This window comes from Schistocerca piceifrons, chromosome 5 (genome assembly GCF_021461385.2).
Source record: "Schistocerca piceifrons isolate TAMUIC-IGC-003096 chromosome 5, iqSchPice1.1, whole genome shotgun sequence".
Classification (NCBI taxonomy): Eukaryota; Metazoa; Arthropoda; class Insecta; order Orthoptera; family Acrididae; genus Schistocerca; species Schistocerca piceifrons.
This window is the reverse complement of record NC_060142.1, coordinates 71,230,351-71,252,361: the sequence shown is the minus strand read 5'-3', so window position 1 is coordinate 71,252,361 and position 22,011 is coordinate 71,230,351.

Sequence of the window (22,011 nt, the reverse complement as noted above, 5' to 3'; positions counted from 1 at the left end):
TTGTGTGTTAGTTTAAGCACAGTCATTTATAATTTTTTTAAGGGGACGTTTCAGCATCAACTCGCAGCCTTAGTGAATCTCGGATGCGGCGATGTATCTCTGGAGTATAGTGTATTGTTTTGTAGCTTTTCATAATACGGCCTCAGAGACTCTGAACATCTTCTGCTGTGATTCCATACACAAGAACTTTCAAATGCCCCACAAACCAAAGGCCAGTGGGCTTATTTCGGAGAGTGTGGAGGCCAAGAAATTGGTCCATCTCTGCCTAACCATCTGTCACAGACTCTGTTAATTAGAAGCCGACGGACAGTAACAGTAAAATGAGGAGGTGCTCCATCGTGCAAGAAGTACGTGTTTTGTCGCACAGCTAAAGGCACAGCTGCTGACGTATCAGCTATAACATTCTCTACGAAACTGCGATAACTTTGTCCGTTGAGCTTGGATGGAAGAAGGTGAAGCCAGGGCTTGGCAAACAGTGGTCAACAATCGTGGACCAAACATTGACAGAAAGTCATTGTTGATGACTTACTTCAACATATGCGTGACGACTGGCGTCTGCCCATACATGCCGATTGTGAAAATTTAAAATCTGATGCTGTTGAAACTCGTTGGAGAAAATGAGTTGTAATGCGGAAACAAAGTGATTCCAGACCTATGTGCATATGTCGCAATTTCTTGGGCTACGTGTGAGGAGTGCGTCCTGTAGCTTGTATCGTATATTTTTGTTACGAGACTGTCAGAAAATGGGTTTTGGGCCAACAAGCCCTTTGTAGGAGATAGAATGTACACACACACACACACACACACACATATATATATATATATATATATATATATATATATATATATACTCCTGGAAATGGAAAAAAGAACACATTGACACCGGTGTGTCAGACCCACCATACTTGCTCCGGACACTGCGAGAGGGCTGTACAAGCATTGATCACACGCACGGCACAGCGGACACACCAGGAACCGCGGTGTTGGCCGTCGAATGGCGCTAGCTGCGCAGCATTTGTGCACCGCCGCCGTCAGTGTCAGCCAGTTTGCCGTGGCATACGGAGCTCCATCGCAGTCTTTAACACTGGTAGCATGCCGCGACAGCGTGGACGTGAACCGTGTGTGCAGTTGACGGACTTTGAGCGAGGGCGTATAGTGGGCATGCGGGAGGCCGGGTGGACGTACCGCCGAATTGCTCAACACGTGGGGCGTGAGGTCTCCACAGTACATCGATGTTGTCGCCAGTGGCCGGCGGAAGGTGCACGTGCCCGTCGACCTGGGACCGGACCGCAGCGACGCACGGATGCACGCCAAGACCGTAGGATCCTACACAGTGCCGTAGGGGACCGCACCGCCACTTCCCAGCAAATTAGGGACACTGTTGCTCCCGGGGTATCGGCGAGGACCATTCGCAACCGTCTCCATGAAGCTGGCCTACGGTCCCGCACACCGTTAGGCCGTCTTCCGCTCACGCCCCAACATCGTGCAGCCCGCCTCCAGTGGTGTCGCGACAGGCGTGAATGGAGGGACGAATGGAGACGTATCGTCTTCAGCGATGAGAGTCGCTTCTGCCTTGGTGCCAATGATGGTCGTATGCGTGTTTGGCGCCGTGCAGGTGAGCGCCACAATCAGGACTGCATACGACCGAGGCACACAGGGCCAACACCCGGCATCATGGTGTGGGGAGCGATCTCCTACACTGGCCGTACACCACTGGTGATCGTCGAGGGGACACTGAATAGTGCACGGTACATCCAAACCGTCATCGAACCCATCGTTCTACCATTCCTAGACCGGCAAGGGAACTTGCTGTTCCAACAGGACAATGCACGTCCGCATGTATCCCGTGCCACCCAACGTGCTCTAGAAGGTCTAAGTCAACTACCCTGGCCAGCAAGATCTCCGGATCTGTCCCCCATTGAGCATGTTTGGGACTGGATGAAGCGTCGTCTCACGCGGTCTGCACGTCCAGCACGAACGCTGGTCCAACTGAGGCGCCAGGTGGAAATGACATGGCAAGCCGTTCCACAGGACTACATCCAGCATCTCTACGATCGTCTCCATGGGAGAATAGCAGCCTGCATTGCTGCGAAAGGTGGATATACACTGTACTAGTGCCGACATTGTGCATGCTCTGTTGCCTGTGTCTATGTGCCTGTGGTTCTGTCAGTGTGATCATGTGATGTATCTGACCCCAGGAATGTGTCAATAAAGTTTCCTCTTCCTGGGACAATGAATTCACGGTGTTCTTATTTCAATTTCCAGGAGTGTATATATATATATATATATATATATATATATATATACTAACGCAAACCCAACTCACACACACGTGACCGCAGCCTCTGACCTTGTTGGCCGAAAGCTCATCTTCTGAAAGTCACTTTGATGTGCCTATTTGAAACTCAGCATCTCTGATATATTGTGAGTAGCAATTATCAAAATGGTTCAAATGGCTCTGAGCACTATGGGACTTAACTTCTAAGGTCATCAGTCCCGTAGAACTTAGAACTACTTAAACCTAACTAGCCTAAGGACATCACACACATCCATACCCGAGGCAGGATTCGTACCTGCGACTGTAGCTGTCACGAAGTTCCAGACTGTAGCGCGTAGAACTGCACGGCCACCCTGGCCGGCTAGCAATTATCCTTTTCATAATATTGTTCGTCCCATACTCGAATTTCAGATGTTGTCTATTGCCTTCATCTAAGGCTGTCGGCCGCCGAGTACTTCGGAAGCGCAGGGATTGTGGTAGGGGTGCATCAAGAAATAAACTTGGAACGTTATACAAAGAAGGAAAGTTAGTGTCCAGACGCAACGGTAATAGATGTATATAATGTTTAAATTTATAGAGTCTGACATCATTTTCTTTTTTAATTTATTATTTTGTAATCTTTAATTTTAATTTGAATAATTAACAGCCTCAGTTGCACCGTTTATCTAGGATTTACCTAGGTTTCAGTCAGCATAACCCACCCTTCTTCATAATAACAGTAAGTATCGTTTGTCCATAGTGGACATCGTCAAGCTAAAACTACAAATCCAAAAGTCATCGTCAGAGTATAAAACTTATCTGGAACTGCATCGGCTCCACTTTGCGACTGCGATGCGGCAGCCACTAGTGCTGGACTGGAACTGACCGTAGCGTCATGAGGCCCTCCTAAGCGGACACAGTACCTTGCGCCTACGCATAAACTGAATGATATATGATATTTGTTGGGACAAGACGTGAACTAAACTCCTGACGTTGACTTTACTAGTAAAGTGAAATAAAAGGTGTAGCTGAGGAAAAAGGCGTATATATTAAATTGTGCAGAACGTACTGTAGTGTTGCGGAATAGTAAAGAGTTGGAAACGTAGAATATTGTCAAAGTTTCGTTGCCTATGCCAAGAGCCAGAGGCAGCAAGTTAGGCAAGAGCTAAGAGGATTGCACATGTATGGAATGTGTCGTCACGCAGGGGCAATGGCCTGATTACACACAACAGGCGGGAGAGAATTACTTAGCACGCGGGTTTGTGTTAGACGGAGACTTTCGTAGAGTGCAAGACAGAGGTATAGAGTCAGCTGTACTGCATTTCACAACTTCGCGTAAGTCTGCCGCAACAACACGTAACTCTGTCGCAAGAACACCTACGGGGCGAGTACGACAGATGAAACAACTGTATAAGTGGAACGAATGCGTTCATTACAAACGAGCATGACGTCAGGACGTCGCTCGTGCTTCGTTTAAACACGCCAGCTTTGGTAGCAACAAGGGATTCGCACTCGCAGTTATACTTGCAGTTAGATGTGTACTGGGTCGCTGTGTAGCGCTCAGCTCGGTGATCGACGTGTTAATCTGTGTAAGGAGACGTTGCAGTAAGGGCGGCCCATCCAGCAGCAGACGTGTGGGGACAGTACCAGCTCTGGTCCTCTCTGCTGCCGCTGTCAATCATCAACCCAGGATTAGCAGACATCGCGGCAGACTCGCTCGCCGCCAATGCTGACCACATCAGTGAGCCGTCGTCAAGAACGTGCGTGGCCTAGGCCCTGTGCTTCCGCCGTCACAATCGGGTGAGCCGACGACGCTGGGGGACTGCAGCCCGTTCCGCCCGTCCAGTGCGGACGAGCCACCAGGAGGATCAGGGAAGAAGACGGGGTGGGATAGAGTACACTTCGCACTGCGAGAATGCTTCTCGTGCCGTCAGCACCGGGACTCCAACCCAGAGCCTCTTACGCGCAGCGGCCTGCTGTCCGCCGCCGAGCCGGCCGGCCAGCCGTGCGCCGCCAGCCACGCGCGGCCGTAGTAAGGGCATTCCTCCGGTACGACACAGCACGCGGCGCTGCGCTAGCAAGACTGCGCGGCCCGGATCTGGTGTCATCGCTACGAGTCAGCGAGGACTCGGGGAAGGTCGTTGATATCACCAAGCCACATTGTACTCGGCCAGAATAAAAGTATTATGAATTAACAATGTTTCTTTGGCGTTTCTGACGCTTCTACAGCCATTTCTTAGCATCCTGACAACTGGAGAGGTCACCGCTCGGCCATCCAGTCCACCGTAGGCGACCGGGACCATCGGGGCGCCCACAGATTTGGTGTCAGAAGTGGACGCTCCCACTGCCTACACATTGGATGTCAGAAGTCATCGTGACCACCGCCTACAGATTTGGTGTCAGAAGTGGTCGCGCCAACCGCATACAGATTTGGTGTAGTGGTTAGTGCACGAGGCGATTCTTTGTGAATAACTGTGGATGCACGGTGTTCGTTGGGAGTGCACTTTGTGAGACCTGCGAAAACAGCAGTCTTATCTGAGTTTAAGGGAAACAGTTGGGAAACGTAGTTGGTACCAGTCAGATGTACTGTGTGTAATTTAACGGTGCATGGGGAGCCATGCACGAAGTTTGTACCAGTAGAATGTTCAATTTGTAAATGGTTTGGTCACGCAGCGCACAATTGTAGAGTGTGTCGCTGGGCAATAACAAGGCGGAAGAATTAATTTTGTTTAGTTGTGCGTTGTGAGTCTTGTTTGTTTTCTTGTGTGTAGTGCTCAACTGTGACAAAGGAGTTGAGCAGCTAGTGTAGTTATTGTTCTGAGGAGTAAATTCAGTATAGATTAAGTTGTTGGTAATTTGCACAAATCATGCCGGAAACAAGATCCGATAGTACTGAAGTGAGTATAGCTGCTCTGACGGAGCAAATCTCAAAATTGTTAGAAAAGAAGGGGCAGCATAAGTTACGTCATGTAGGATTAATGACGCAAATGGAGACCTTGCGTTCGGCGCAAGAGTCGCAAATGGGTTCCAGTGAGTGCAAGTCAGTAGCAATGTCCAACCTTGCAATATATCCTTCAGTAGCTAACCTGAATACGCCTTTCTCGGGTAAAACAACAGAGGATGTCACAGCGTTCATTAACGATGTTTTGGCAAGAGCTGCAATGAGCAATTGGTCGGACGTAACAACGTCACGTATGGCAAATTTGCGACTTGTAGGTTGTAGGGGAAGCCAAGATGTTCGTGATGTACCATGAGACACTTAGTAAGGCGAGCACGTTTGAAGAATTGGCAGATGGGTTACGACAAAGATGTCGTAAGCAGAATAGTGCAAGATTTTTTAAGGAGAAGTTAGCTAATTTGACACAGAAGGTCAATGAGACGGTGGAGTCTTTTTCAGATAGGATATGGAAAATTAATTTGCAGACCTATGAATTATCGGCTAATCATGATGTGGGTCATGTATTACTACAAGAGGCAGAAAACAGAGCCCTCGACGTATTCCTCAGGGGAATTCTTGCAGAATTTTCTCGTAGGGTTAGGATGGAGAATCCTGGGGATTTAGCTACAGCACTGCGTATTGCAATGCATCTGCAGGAGATGGACATTGCAACAAGGGTTCGCAATGATAAACGCATCTTTGCATCGGAGAGGAATTGTTACCGTTGTGGGAGGAAAGGTCACGTGAAGGCCCAATGCAGACAGCCGCAGTGCTACGCTTGTAAACGCTAGGGTCACAAGGCGAATGAGTGTCGTAGTAAGCAGAATGGTAACGGTAAAAAGCGTTAAACGGGAACGGTAGTGTTTCGTCCGTCGGAATACATTCCCTGTAAGCAGAAGTACGGTGAAAACTAGTACAGAGACGGATTGTTGCTTGATGGGTGTTGTAAGGGATAACAGATGTAAGGTTTTGATTGTTACAAGGGAACGTGTATCTGTTGCTAGTCTAGACCTCGTGGGTAGTAGAAGACTAGGTACTCCTAGTTATAGATTACGTGGAGTAGGGAATAATGAGTTGCAATCATTGGGTACAACACAGCTCGGTTTTAAGATTGGAACTGTAGAGTTCAGAGAGCAAATGGAAGTGTTGCCAACTGTGGGACAAGGGTATTCTGTGATTCTCGGACTGCACTTCCTCGATAAACACCATGCCAAAATTAATTTTTCACAGCGTACAGTTGAACTTAGTGGAAACTTGTTTTCAATGGGTACAACAGCTGTGAATGTTTCTACATCGCTAGCTGCATCCGTTGCTAAGGTGTCACCAATTGAACCGCGTACAAGGGCATTAAAGATGATTACGCATGTCAAAGTGCCTTCGGGTACAGGGCAGTTAGTTTGGTTGTCAGTAGGTACCGATGTTCCACACAGAGACTATGCGTGGTGGAGCCACTGCAGAGCAATGAAGCATTGGATGAAATGCATTGTTTTATTAGGAGGAGCGTTGCGCGTGTAACGCATATAAATGGGGAACTGATGATTCCGGTCAGTGCAGATAATTTTGGGGCAGATGAAGTCTGTTAGATGGTGTGCTTCGGGGACTGAAACCGAAATTGCTATGGCATACCTCGATGATATTGTTACTTTTTCGCATAATATAGAAGAGCATGTGAAACGACTAAACGAAGTATTTAGTAGGCTAAGAGCGGCAAATCTTACGCTTAATGTCGAGAAATGTCAGTTTGCTCAGACGCAAGTGACTTATCTTGGGAATATTATCAGTCAGGATGGGATAAGAACGGATCCTCGTCTGACGGCGGCTGTGCGTGATTTTCCAGTACCACTAAACAAGATCAGCAATATGTCGGTCTATGTAATTACTACAGATGGTATGTAAAGGGGTTCGCGGAACTTGCACATCCATTAACGAGATTCTTAAAGAAAGGTGTTAAGTTTGAACGGACAGCACAGTGTAGTGGTTATCACATCCGCCTGGCACACGGAAGGTCCCCAGTCAAATCTGGAGGCGCCCCGGTGGTCCCGGTCCCCTACGGTGGACTGGATGGCCGAGCGGTGACCTCTCCAGTTGTGAGGATGCTAAGAAATGGCTGTAGAAGCGTCAGAAACGCCAAAGAAACATTGTTAATTCATAATACTTTTATTCCTGCCGGGTACAATGTGGCTTGGTGATATCAACGACCTTCCCCGAGTCCTCGCTGACTCGTAGCGATGACACCTTATACGGGCCGCACAGTCTTGCTGGCGCAGCGCCGCGTGCTGTGACGCTGTGACGTAGGCTTAACTCTCAACGTTCGGTTGCACGGTCCGTGTGCCGAAAGCTTTAGGGACATTTCCGTAAAGCCGTCACCACACGGGCCGTGCATCCGAAAGTTGAGCGTTGAGCGTGCCGAGTTTCTGACGTCATAGCGTGGAACAGCACGTTCGGGAGTCTTTCAGAACGTGTAGGGCAATATCTGACCTGTCAGATATTCTGAGCGTACGTGTGACTGTTGACTAATAGGATGGCACAACGCCACCTATGTCACATGCACGCCATCTCCCTTCAGCACAGAGTTGTGAGGCGCCATATTGGCATTCATTTCAAGCCTATATACAGATATATGCCGTTTCTGAGCACCAGCAAATTGAGAATCGTTCGAAAACCCGTTGTTAACTGTGTGATTCTTTGCAATAAAATAATAAGAAACATCTTATTCGTGACAAAAATATTGTTGTAACTTGCGTGTTACGATGGTATGCCATTTTAAGGCAACGACACACTACGGATACACCAAAACGGATTGTTTTTGGTACAATTTGTTATAATTAAATTTCAGTTAGTAACACAGCTACGAGCAAAGCTTTTACCATGTGTCACATCATAGAATTGGATACTCCGCGTTCGGTATCGGTTTAGCACAGTGAGTAGCGTTACCCATTCCAAATGAAACGCGTGATATGGTGGTGGTTCGCGTCTCGCCACGTCTAGGTTTTTTTTTTTTCTTCCCTAACATTCGCGTAATAGGTTCTGATGCTTTGATATTACATTAATATAAGTATATACTATAGTATTTCATGTTATGTAAACACAAGTTCACCTTTTTTTTTAAGAATGACTTTGTTCGATTGGCTTAATGTACAGAATAGCTTGCTCTTCTTGTACAACGATATTTTGCTCCTTTTTCTTTTACGTTTCGTAATTCACATGTTGCAAAGATTTTCCTATTGGATAGGAAGAGTGAACAGGTATAAATGACCTTGGGGTGTTACTAAAATGTGAGAATGATGACATAATTCTTATTTTATGCGGAGAACTACTGCAAATTTGTATTGCACTATCTTTTTTCTTTATTGTTATTTTTAAACCTGTTTACAGGCAGGCCAGCAGCAGCAGCATACTACGCCGCTCTTTGGCCTCAGAGAAACACAAAAGATACAAATGAAGACAATGTGAGATAAAATTGGTGGACATATAAACGGAGACAAACACTTTTTAAAATACATTGAGCCGTTCACGGGCGTAGAGTCCAAGATAAAATTTGTTCAGACACTTGGACACATACATAGACGAAAATTGTCACACGTGAACGTAGGTGCACAAAACGAATAACACTGAACCACTTAAGCACAAAACGACGGCACACACAGAAACACGAGGCGCTGATCTCCGGCTCGCGAAAGTTCGCTAACTGTGTACGAGTCTGGGGACCTGCCATGAAAGGAGAAGGGGGGTGGGAGAGGGACAGAGGAGAGCAGATGCCATGGGCAGGGGAGATAGGGGGAAGGGAGGGAGGGGAAGCCCGGGGGAAGAGGGGTGGAGGAAGGGGACGGGGGAAAAGGAAAGAGAAGGGAGGTGGTGGTGGTGGTTAGTGTTTAACGTCCCGTCGACAACGAGGTCATTAGAGACGGAGGGCAAGTTCGGGTTAGGGAAGGAGTGGGAAGGAAATCGGCCGAATGCGAGTCCAGTGTGCTAACCACTGCGCCACCTCGCTCGGTGAGAAGGGAGGTAGGTTGCCGAAAAGAAAGGACTCAGGAAAGGGGGGGAGGATCAAAGTTGATAGGAGGGGTAGATGGAGGGGAGGAGGACATCATCAGGGAGGGGGAGCTGGCGGAAGCCACCTTGGGTGAGGGTAAGGAGGGTGGAGAGATGGAGACCGGGTGGGACGTCGGAATACAGGCGCGGCAGCAGGCAGGGTCGGGAGAGGATGGGCGAGACAAGCGGGTGAGGAGGATCGAGTTTGCGGGAGGTGTACAGGATCCGTATCCTTTCAAGGAAAAGGAGGAGGTGGGGGAACAGAATGAGATCGTACAGGATCCGCGTGGGGGAGGGGAGACGGATGCGATAGGCGAGGCGGAGAGCATGGCGTTCAAGGATTTGAAGGGATTTATAAAAGGTAGGGGGGGCGGAGATCCAGGCCGGATGGGCGTAACAAAGGATAGGGCGGATGAGGGATTTATAGGTGTGGAGGATGCTGGAGGCGTCCAGACCCCACATACTGCCGGAAAGGAGCTTGAGGAGACAGATTCGGGAGCGTGCCTTGGCTTGGATTGTCTGGAGATGGGGGGGCACCAGGTGAGGCGACGGCCGAGCGTGACGTCAAGGTACTTGATGGTGGTGGTGAGGGTGATAGGACGGCCATAGACGGTGAGATAGAAATCAAGGAGGCGGAAGGAAGGGATGGTTTTGCCTACAATGATCGCCTGGGTTTTGGAGGGATTGACCTTGAGGAACCACTGGTTGCACCAAGCGGTGAACCGGTCAAGATGGGATTGGAGAAGGTGTTGGGAGCGCTGCAGGGTGGGGGCAAGGGCAAGGAAGGCGGTGTCATCGGCAAACTGGAGAAGGTGGACGGGGGGTGACGGCGGCGGCATGTCCACCGTATACAAAATTACACTGTTTGTAATAGAACTTTTATAAGCACGTGTCCATACTTATTGGACACGGTACTTTTCGTCTTAAAACATGTACATGGATATTGAAGTTTTTATTTGTGTATATTACATGTACAAAAACCGTGACTAGTGTATGGACAATGGAGAAAATGTGCGTTTTAATAGAGTTAACGCGGGAATTTTACCCGCACCCATTTAGTAAACAGTGTGTACGAGTTAGACAAGCCAGAAACATCCCGCAGCTGCCGCTGGAGTGCGTTGTGATCGCGTATACCACGTTGGGGCCCACGTACCGTGTGCACAAGTAGCATCATTCCTGAGCGTTCAAGCAGCACTTTCAACTCGGCACGCTCAGCGTTGACGTTCTACAGCACGGACCGTGTGCCGACGGCTTAAGGTTGGTAACTATGCTTCAAGGCCGACCACAAAGCGCGCGAAGGGGCAGGCGAGGTAGGAAGACGAAGAATGCTCCGCCCCTGGGACTGGTAGCGCCTACCCGCGGCGGGGGGAAACGCAGTGAAAATAAAAGGCGCCCGGCAGCGCCGGCCTGCTTTCGCAGTAATGAGATCGAGCGCCAGTCGGAGCGCGCAATATAGGCGCCGGCAGCGGTGTGTACCCAGCGAGCGCCTCCTTCTTCCGGCCGCCAGGCGAGGTGAGCTAAGGCGGGCTAAGGCGAGGTAATAGCGATGCGCCGGCCCCTCTGCATCATTGATGGCCGGCCGCCCGATACGGGCCGCGTAATTGCGGGCTGAGCACACACGCCGGCGCGCCGACAATGGGAGAGCGACCGCAGCGCAGCAGCCGCCCGCGCGCCCTACCTGTGCTGGCTGCCTCGCGCGCCGGCAGCCCCTGTTTGATTTCCGACCCGGGGCGAGGCGCGTGCGTTAGCTCAGCGCAGGAGCGCCCGCCCTGCGATCGCCGCCCACCGAGGCACCTGCAGCAAGCACTCGTGGAGACGGGTGTCACAGGCGCGGGTACCCGAAGGGTAGGGCACAAAGGTGTATATCTGAGGGGGGCGAATAGTCCTTACTTACTCCTCCTCTCAACAAGGAAAGTATAATTTACTGTCACTGCAACAGTTGTGTACCACACCTAATAACAATAATAATTACACTACTGGCCATTATAATTGCTACACCACTAAGATGACGTGCTACAAACGCGAAATTTAACGGACTGGAAGAAGATGCTGTGATATGCAAATGATTAGCTTTTCAGGGCATTCAAACAAGGTTGGCGCCGGTGGCGACACCTGCAACGTTCTGACATGAGGAAAGTTTCCAACCGATTTCTCATACACAAACTGCAGTTGACCGGCGTTGCCTGGTGAAACGTTGATGTGATGCCTCGTGTAAGGAGGAGAAATGCGTACCATCGCGTTTCCGACTTTGATTAAGGTCGGATTGTAGCCTATCGCGATTGCGGTTTATCGTATCGCGACATTGCTACTCGCGTTGGTCGAGGTCCAATGACTGTTGGCAGAATATGGAATCGGTGCGTTCAGGAGGGTAATACGGAACGCCGTGCTGGATCCCAACGGCCTCGTGTCACGAGAAGTCGAGATGACAGGCATCTTATCCGCATGGCTGTAACGGATCGTGCAGTCACGTCTCGGTCCCTGAATCAACAGATGGGGACGTTTGCAGGACAACAACCATCTGCACGAACAGTTCGACGACGTTTGCAGCAGCATGGACTATCAGCTCGGAGACCATGGCTTCGGTTACCCTTGACGCTGCATCACAAACAGGAGCGCCTGCGATGGTGTACTCAACAACGCTTGCATAGAAAATTAAAGCAACAACGTTACAACGGGAATGTACATTTTCATAACTATTGACATCTCTTGCCCTCAGCTGCTAGTTTAATAATACAGCTGTTTCAGGATTCTGTTACAGTTTCAACTACATTAAATGTTAGTGAGATCGAAATTTGTAAACTGCATGGGAGCTAGAGAAGTTACATATTGCTCAAAACTCGTCACGGCCTTTCATTAATCCATATTTTCTCAACTTTCTTTTTGACATGGTTGACAACGCGAGACCAGTCCTATGGCGTAACATTTGCAATGGCTTCTGTTGTCAACATTTCAACCTCACTGAGCATATATTTCTTGTTGTTTTTTGCCATATTACTTTTCACCTAGGCCAATATATTCTCAGTCGGATTTAAATGAGCCAGATATGGAAGAAACATGATTTGATTATGCCCTTTAGCATTAGCCATTTCCTCGATCTAGTAGTGTTGAGCTTTTGACTTGTACAACACAACGAATTCCACTAATTCCGCCATTTATTTGTACCCAGAGCAACGTATCTGCTTTCCTCCACTGCACTGTTGGAACTATGTCCATTATAATGGAATCGTATGGCAAATTCTCCATTACAATTTTCGAATTCTCAGGAATATTTTGCAGCAGAACATTATCTTCACAGCCGGTGAACGTGTTCTTGGACAAACGCTTTTATTGCGAATCTCGTGTTCAGACGTGATGAACTATTGTCATTAAGGCAATGTCAACACAAAACACATGTTCACAATACCTGACGACTGTACAACGTATCAACACCAGAAAAATCACTTTACAATGAGAACAAATATACTTAGATGGATTTAACGCTCGACACAACGTCGTATTAATCCACAGTGAAATGTTGATGACGTAATAGGGAAAGCCTGCCCGCCATTGGTGTTATCTGGGCAATGGCGTCACATCCTCTCCACTGAGCCAAACGTCGAAAGCAGCAACTAATTTGAAATTCACTATATAATGACTATGAAATCTGTACTAATATAAAAAAGGGAAACGTTGTTTAAAACTGTTTACAAAAATTTCGACAAATTATTGACCACTTTACTTAAAATTTTGCACAATACTCTAATAAAAGTTAGGACACACATATTCAGTATAAGTGGAGATATTTCTGTATGTGATACCTTAATATATACACATGTTAATATGCTGGTTGTTTTTTCTGTGTATCGAACAGTCTTCTCGAAAACACGTCACATAATTTACTACATGATGTTTTCTGTATGGTCAAAACTGTACCACTAGGTGCACAACGCCTGTCAGTCAGTATAGACTTTCCGTTTTGCACGCTTGGATCCACATTTCTTCCTCCCCCCTTATCAAAAAGATTCCCGTTCTCTCCTGTTCTTCTTATCTTTTATAACTAGTTTGATTGCATAGGCCTCTTCTTTCGAGGATTGTGCATCATGAAGATAGGTTCAGGTTTGTTATAAACAAATTACTATTAACAGAAGCTAAATAGTGAAATTGCTTGGAAATTATAACAGTGATATAATGAATGAACCAATCGTTTACTTAAACATTTTTTGTGGCATGGTTTGTTAAGACTATTATTTGATTTTTTTATTAATAATTTGTGTTCACGGCCATTTTGTTGATTTATTTACAAAGCAATGTTTTTTTTATAAAGCTATTTCTTTCTGATGAACAATAATGTGGAAAGCAATTCTTTTCTGATGCCTTATTTACAGTGGTTTATTCATGTAGCTATTGTTTACAATTACATATTACATATTACTAATAGCATCAGGTACAATAAAATTAGATCTTAAATACTACATTTCTTTCTTTTTCTTGTCAGTTTCTGTATACACTTCTTAGTCTTTTACGGAATATTTGTACTTTAATCATTTTCTTTCAGATCATTCCATATAGCATATTTATTTTTCTGTTTGAACATTTTGTATCCATTTTGATCATTTTCTTTCTGTATACAATATAAATGAAGCAGAGAACAGCAGCGCAGGTCATGAAAAACCACACATACAAAAAACTTTATAAAATGCTTACATACAAACATAATGTATACATAGTTTCCAAACACACACAGTATGCACCCAGTCACACATACTCATACACACTATTATGCACATACATTCACTGTTTACAAATAAATTAAGCAGCCATGCACTCAAGTGTTCAGTGAGTAGTGCGATTACAGGAAGGTCCTAATCCCATCCCTAAAGATGAACCACCTGTCGTCATGATATGACAGCCCTAATTTCAACTGCAGTGCAGTGTATAGTTCATGACCTCATGATGTAAAGATTACTAGGTGTATCATATATGCAGTGGTGCTAACACACTCAAGCAGGCATCTCCTGTAATCCTTTACTGAGACAGCCTTTAAGCCATCATGATGCGCTCCTTAGTCCTCATCTGTGTCGCACCTGCATCTATGTGGTATGTATACATTTTCAATCTCGGACTAACAAACTACACAACCTGCAAACCATTCACCTCGTCTCCCATCACGTCGATAATTATTTTGTGGTGGTATACCATAGATGTACTCCGAGATATAACGCCATTATCACCTAGATGTAGTGTAAGGTTTTCTCCTCAGCAGCACCCTGCTGTATGGGCAGGTGTGTCAACTCGCAGCAGAACACTGCATTACATTTAATGGTAATATATCTCGGATCATGTAGGGCTTTCAGAAGCTCTGCCTCTAGAAGCAGGAGGCACGCTTCTAGATACCTGGATGAGTCACAATACCCCACAGCCGAATTCTCTATTCTATTAAATGAGATACGCCCCTCAGTGGCCCTAGCAACCGGCGAGTATTCTAGAGCGGTCATGACGCCGCCGATCTGATGTTTTTCGTTATCAGGACAGGATGGAGTGCTGTCGCTAGCCACAGGTTGATTATCATTAATAATACACTACTGTCCATTAAAATTGCTACACCACGAAGATGACGTGCTACAGACGCGAAATTTAACTGACTGGAAGAAGATGCTGTGATATGCTAATGATTAGCTCTTGAGAGGAATCACACAAGGTTGGCGCCGGTAGCGACACCTACAATGTGCTGACATGACGAAAGTCTCCAAACGATTTCTCATGCACAAAACAGCAGTTGAACGGCGTTGCCTGGTGAAACGTTGTTGTGATGCCTCGTGTAAGGAGGAGTCGGATTGTAGCCTATCGCGAATGCGGTTTATCGTATCGCGACATTGCTGTTCGTGTTGTTCGAGATCCAGTGACTGTTAGTAGAATATGGAATCGGTGGGTTCAGGAGAGTAATACGGAACGCAGTGCTGGATCCCAACGGCCTCGCACCACTAGCAGTCGAGGAGACAGGTATCATATCCGCATGGTTATAACGGATCGTGCAGCCACGTCTCGATCCCTGAGTCAACACATGGGGACGTTTGCAAGACAACGCCCACCTGCACGAACACTTCGACGACATTTTCTGCAGCAAGGACTATCAGCTCGGAGACCATGGCTGCGGTTACCCTTGACGCTGCATCACAGACAGGAGCGCCTGAGATGGTGTACTCAACGACGAACCTGGGTGCACGAATGGCAAAATGTCATTTTTTTGGATGAATCCAGATTCTGTTTACAGCATCATGATGGTCGTATCCGTGATTGGCGACATCGCTGTGAACGCACATTGGAAGCGTGTATTCATCATCGCTATACCGGCGCATCACCCGGCGCGATGGTATGGGGTGCCATTGGTTAGACGTCTCCGTCACCTCCTGTTCGCATTGACGGCACATTGTACAGTGGACGTTACATTTCAGATGTGCTACGATCCGTGGCATTACCCTTCATTCGATCCCTGCGAAACCCTACATTTCAGCAGGATAATGCACGACCGCATGTTGCAGGTCCTGTACGGGTCTTTCTGGATACAGAAAACGTTCGACAGTTGCCCTTGCTAGAACATTCTCCAGATCTCTCACCAATTGAAAACGTCTGGTCAATGGTGGCCGAGCAACTGACTCGTCACAAAACGCCTGTCACTTCTCGTGATGAACTGTGGTATCGTGTTGAAGCTGCATAAGCAGCTGTTCCTTTGCATGCCACTCAAGCTCTGTTTCGCTCAATGCTCAGGCGTATCAAGGCCGTTATTACGGCCAGAGGTGGTTGTTCTGGGTACTGATTTCTCAGGATCTATACACCCAAACCGCGTGAAAATGTAATCACATGTCAGTTCTAGTATAATATATTTGTCCAATGAATACCCGTTTATCATCTGCATTTGTTCTGGGTGTAGCAGCTTTAATCGCCAGTAGTGTAATAATTCTAGGTGAAGACTGCGTCCAGCCGATGGACGAGGGCGTGGTGGATGAGGCACCTCCAAGGGGGAGGGATATGCGCCTAGGTATACCCTGCGTTGCCGGCGAGGGCGAGAAGTCGGAGCGTGAGTAGTAGCAGGTGGTGGCGGTGACCTTCTGTGAGAGCACCCAGGATGTGTCGAGGGCGCTGTTTGATGCTCCTGCGCAGTTGAGCATTCGCCATCCCCAGCCTGGGAGATGGGGGATCGTTGCTCTGACTGAACCACCCAAGGACGCCAGATGGTATGCGGTGATTCGGAGGCAGACCCTGCAACAGCGGTGGCCGCCTCCTGCGCGACAACGATCGGCGCTCGGGTGTGTGTTTGACACCCGCCCCCACAACCACCGCTGTAGGCGCACGTGCTACAGCCATCTCAAGTTGTGGCAGTGTTGGTGTCACCTCTGTAACATACGAATAACAGGAAAAATTAAGCACAATGATCAAGATTTTGTTAAAATATGTGCTGTAAACAAACAATGAGAGTGAAGTAAATCACCATTCCTGAATAATAATTATGTGCTTTTGCCCCTACTGTTCAATCTCTATATCGAAGAAACAACGAGGTGTGCGATTAAAATTCAAAGTGAAAGGATATTAGTGGCACGAATCGCTATCCTGACTGAAAGTGAAGAACGAATACATTAGCTGTTGAATGGAATGAACAGTCTAATGAGTACAGAATATGGACTGAGAGTGAATCGAAGAAAGGCGATGGTAATGAGAAACATCAAAAAAGAGAACAGCGAGCAACTTAACGTCAGTATTGATGATCACAGCATTGTATGGTACTGAAACATGGACTGTGGGCAAATCGGAACAGAAGAGGATCGAAGCATTTGACATGTGGTACTACAGACGAATGTTGAAAATTAGGGGGACTGATAAGGTAAGGAATGAGGAAGTTCTGCGCAGGATCAGAGAGGAAAGGAATACGCGTAAAACATTGACAAGGAGAAGGAACACGATGTTGGACATCTCTTATGACATCAGGGAATGACGTCCATGGTACTGGAGGAAACTGTAGAGAGCGAAAACTGTGAAGGATGACAGAGACTGGAATACATCCAGCACTTAACTGAGGACGTAGGTTGCAAAGGTTACTCTGAGACGAAGAGGTTGGCAAAGGAGAGGAACTCGTGGCGGGCCGGGACAAAGCAGTCAGAAGACTGATGACTCACAAGCAGAATCCTACGTCCCACTCAAGACCAACTGCTTGGACTGTCACACACTAACTGACTAGCCGCGCGGGATTAGCCGAGCGGTCTAAGGCGCTGCAGTCATGGACTGTACGGCTTGTCCCGGCGGAGGTTCGAGTCCTCCCTCCATCCTCAGGATAATCTAGGTTAAGTAGTGTGTAAGCTTAGGGACTGATGACCTTAGCAGTTAAGTCCCATAAGATTTCACACACATTTGAACAACTAACTGACTAGCATGTCGGAATGCACTCAGGAACACACAAGTACACTAAAAGCAAACATAACAACATGGTACCTTGCAACTACGCAGATTGAATGGCGCAAACAAGTGTCAGTGTGGAAACTTTTCGAAATACGATCTCTCGTGAACGACTCGCACTAGAATCCTCCAGCAACAAACATCACTGACATTCTAATATACCCTACTCACAATTCATCAAAGTTGATAGGCATCGTTCCATTTAAAAATGTGTATGTTTGCACAAAAACTATAGTTTGTAGGTATTATTACGATCTGCGTATTGGCTAGCAATACGAGCCCCTGACTACAAATCCATTCTGTGAAAATCGCACGTCAGTAGCACTTTCCACAATATTTGCTGTGCACGTTTTAGGTGTATGTACTAGGAACCCAACCTCACATGCGTAGCTGGGAGTGTCTGCAGCCAGACGACTTGTTTGGCATAGTGTTAATTTTGTTTATGGGCCACAGTTTGGAGTTGTGAATAAACTCCAGAGAACAACGTTATGCAGTTCAATATCACAACAATCATATAAATTATTCAAACATTGTATCAAACAGTTCTCAGCACGAAACTTCTCATGCTGTATGATTGTTGCCTGCTCCATATTTAATTTCCATTTGGAGTGACATGTTTGGGGCAGCAATGGGAGCTGGAACTACCACAACATCTGGTCCACCCCTCTGCACGAGCTGTGGCCATGGCTCATCCTGGATTCCATTGGCATTCCAGTGTAAACTACATTTACTGTGTGACTGTTACTAGAATTCTTCTTCACACTCCTTACACATTAATCCTGTACCAAAAAATGTGTTCTTGTTAGTTAAATATACCCTATGTGACCAAAAGTGTCCGGACAACTGGATTAGCATGACTTACAAGTTTGTGGCGCCCTCCATCGGTAATGCAGGAATTCAGCCTTGTTGACAGTTTCCACTCTCGCAGGCATACACGTTCTGTGAGTAGGCTCTTTAGGTTTTTATGTTGGTAACGCCACGTAGCGCTCTGTATGAAAATCACTGACTGTGCTGTGAGCAGTCTGTGGCTGATATGCATTGTTGAAATATTTGCTATTGTAGAGTTGGGCAGTTGCATGTGAACAGCGCGTAGCGTTGCGCAGTTGGACGTGAGCCGCCAGGAGTGGTGGATGTGGGGAGAGAGATGGCAGAATTTTGAGAGCGGACGATCTGGACGTATGCCCATCAGAAAGAGTAAATTTGTAACACTGGATATCATGAACTGATATATATATATATATATATATATATATATATATATATATATATATAATTACTTTTGAACATTATTAAGGTAAATACATTGTTAGTTCTCTACCAAAATCTTTCATTTGCTAACTATGCGTATCAGTAGTTAGTGCCTTCAGTAGTTAGAATCTTTTATTTAGCTGGCAGTATTGGCGCTCGCTGTATTGCAGTAGTTCGAGTAACGAAGATTTTTGTGAGGTAAGTGATTCATGAAAGGTTAGGTTATTGTTAGTCAGGGCCATTCTTTTGTAGGGATAACTGAAAGTCAGATTGCGTTGCGCTAAAAATATTGTGTGTCAGTTTAGTGTTGATCAGAATAAGAAAAGAGAGAAATGTCTGAGTAAGTTCAGTTTTGCTCAGCTGTTTGAAAATCAAATATCGTAGAGGTTTTCCACCACTGTCATCTATAAAGATTTTTCTAAGGGGACGTTACATAGTTTAGTCATGTGCTGGAAGGTTTCTTGGGGAATGACAGCATATTCTTCACGGAATGCTGCACTGAGGAGGGGTATCGATGTCGGTTGGTGAGGCCTGGCACGAAGTCGGCGTTCCAAAGCATCACAAAGGTGTTCTGCAGGATTCAGATCAGTACTCTGTGCGGGCCAGTCCCTTACAGGGATGTTATTGTAGTGTAACCACTCCGCCACAGGCCATGCATTATGAACAAATGCTCGATCATGTTGAAAGGTGCAGTCGCCATCCCCAAATTGCTCTTCAACAGTGGGAAGCAAGAAGGTGCTTAAAACATCAATGCAGGAAGGGGTGCAAGCACGACCACACCATAACACCAACGCCTCCGAATTTTACCGTTGGCACCACACACGCTGGCACACGACGTTCACCAGGCATTTGCCATACCCACACCCTGCCATCGGATTGCCACATTATGTTCCGTGTTTCCTTACTCCACACAACGTTTTTCCACTGTTCAATCGTCCAATGTTTACTCTCCTTGCACCAAGTGAGGCGTCGTTTGGCGTTTACCGGCGTGATGTGTGGCTTATGAGCAGCCGCTCGACCATGAAATCCAAGTTTTCTTACCTAACGCCTAACTGTCATGGTACTTGCAGTGGCTCCTGATGCAGTTTAGAATTAATATGTGATGGTCTGGATGGATGTCTGCGTATTACACTTAACGACCCTCTCCAACTGTCGGTAGTCTCTGTCAGTCAACAGACAAGGTCGGCGTATATGTTTTTGTGCTGTACATATCCCTTCACGTTTGCACTTCACTATCACATCGGATACAGTGGACCTAGGGATGTTTAGGAATGTGGAAATCTCGCTTACAGACGTATGACACAAGTGGCACCCAATCACCTGACCACGTTCGAAGTCTGTAAGTTCCGTGGAGCGCCCCATTCTGCTCTCTCACGATGTCTAATGACTGCTGAGGTTGCTGATGTGGAGTACCTGGCAGTAGGTGGTAGAAAAATGCACCTAATATGAAAAACATATGTTTTTGGGGTGTCCGGATCACACAGTGTATGATATGTCCTAAATTACAGGTCCTTTAGCAAGTCGATGGTAGCTTGTGCTGTACTTCCAGTAGAGATAGTCGATACTGGCCTGGCACCGCGGACAGATGGGCGTGTGGTCTATGTGGATGAGTCTGAGAAGTTCTGCCATTCACCATTAGTTGGCAATGACATCGTTTTCTCGGTGGTAGGGGACTTAAATTCATCATATTTCAGACAATTTTCATGAAATATTCATAAATTGTACACACAACCCTTCCTCGTGAATCAGCACATCTATTACTGAAGACTGTAACAAAGTCACTATAGCATCTTTTGAGATTAGCCAAAACAGACGGAAACTGTGGCCAGGGTATTTAAATTCAGTATGTATACAAAGACAGTTGTCCTGTCGTATGCAAACTGGGAGTGCTTGAGCACTCTCTACTGATTTAGTTTATCTCACTGTCATTTTTATAACCAGACGAAACTAATTTTGTGCAGGCATAATTTTGGATTCTTCGACTACTCTGTGAGAAGGCTGATCAACCCAGAACACATGAAATATTACTTCACTTTATTAAATAACTGAATAAAAGATTTACTTGAGTTTGACACACTTCTTTGCGTCAGGATTGCTTGACAATTTGCAACTGTCATTGACTAGCAAAGCGTCACTTTATTAACAAACTGTTCTCTTTCAATACAAAATGCAACATTTACGAAAGTAAATTTCGTCAGGAATTGTTACAACTGTCACTGTGGTGCATGATAATGTTGATTTCTGTAGCTGAGGTCACAAATTGGGATGAGCTCTTGCATGCTCGACACTATATTGACCTTAGTGTGAGGGCGCTGCTATGTGAAGAGGGAGGTGTGGTCTTCGAAACTGCCTCCCATTGATTTTGCCAGACTGCAGCGAATCCTCGCTAAGTCTGTCGTATCGATTATCGTTGCGGACATTGGTGTAGCACCACGATCTCTGGAGGATGCCACAGTAACAGGCGTGATGCAGAAGCACAGCAGGTAGCTTTTATGTTGTGACCATTACTGTGACACGTCACTCTGTGACAAACAAATGATCATGCCTTCTCCAATATGTGTATACTTTTTCTATTCCATGTTTCACAGCAACTGTTTGCGTTCTGCCTTTTCTGTCTGTTCTCTTTCAACTCCGGCAATGGCTGATCACTACCTAAAACAGGACAACCTTGTTATTAAGCTTTGGAATCTAGACAGTTCCAATTAAAACAGGTGAGGTTTATTTACTACCGATAACTGTACCTCAGAGGTGTTTCGCAATCAGACGTCGGGCGCAAATAAACATGCGCTACTGGCCATTAAAATTGCCACACCACGAAGATGGCATCCTACAGACGCGAAATTTAACCGACAGGAAGAAGATGCTGTGATATGCAAATTATTAGCTTTTCAGAACATTCACACAAGGTTGGCGCCGGTGGCGACACCTACAACGTACTGACATGAGAAAAGTTTCCAACTGATTTCTAATACACAAACAGCAGTTGACCGGCGTTACCTGGCGAAATGTTGTTCTGATGCCTCGTGTAAGGAGCAGAAATGCGTACCATCACGTTTCCGACTTTGATAAAGGTCGGATTTGCAGCCTATCGCGATTGCGGTTTATCGTAACG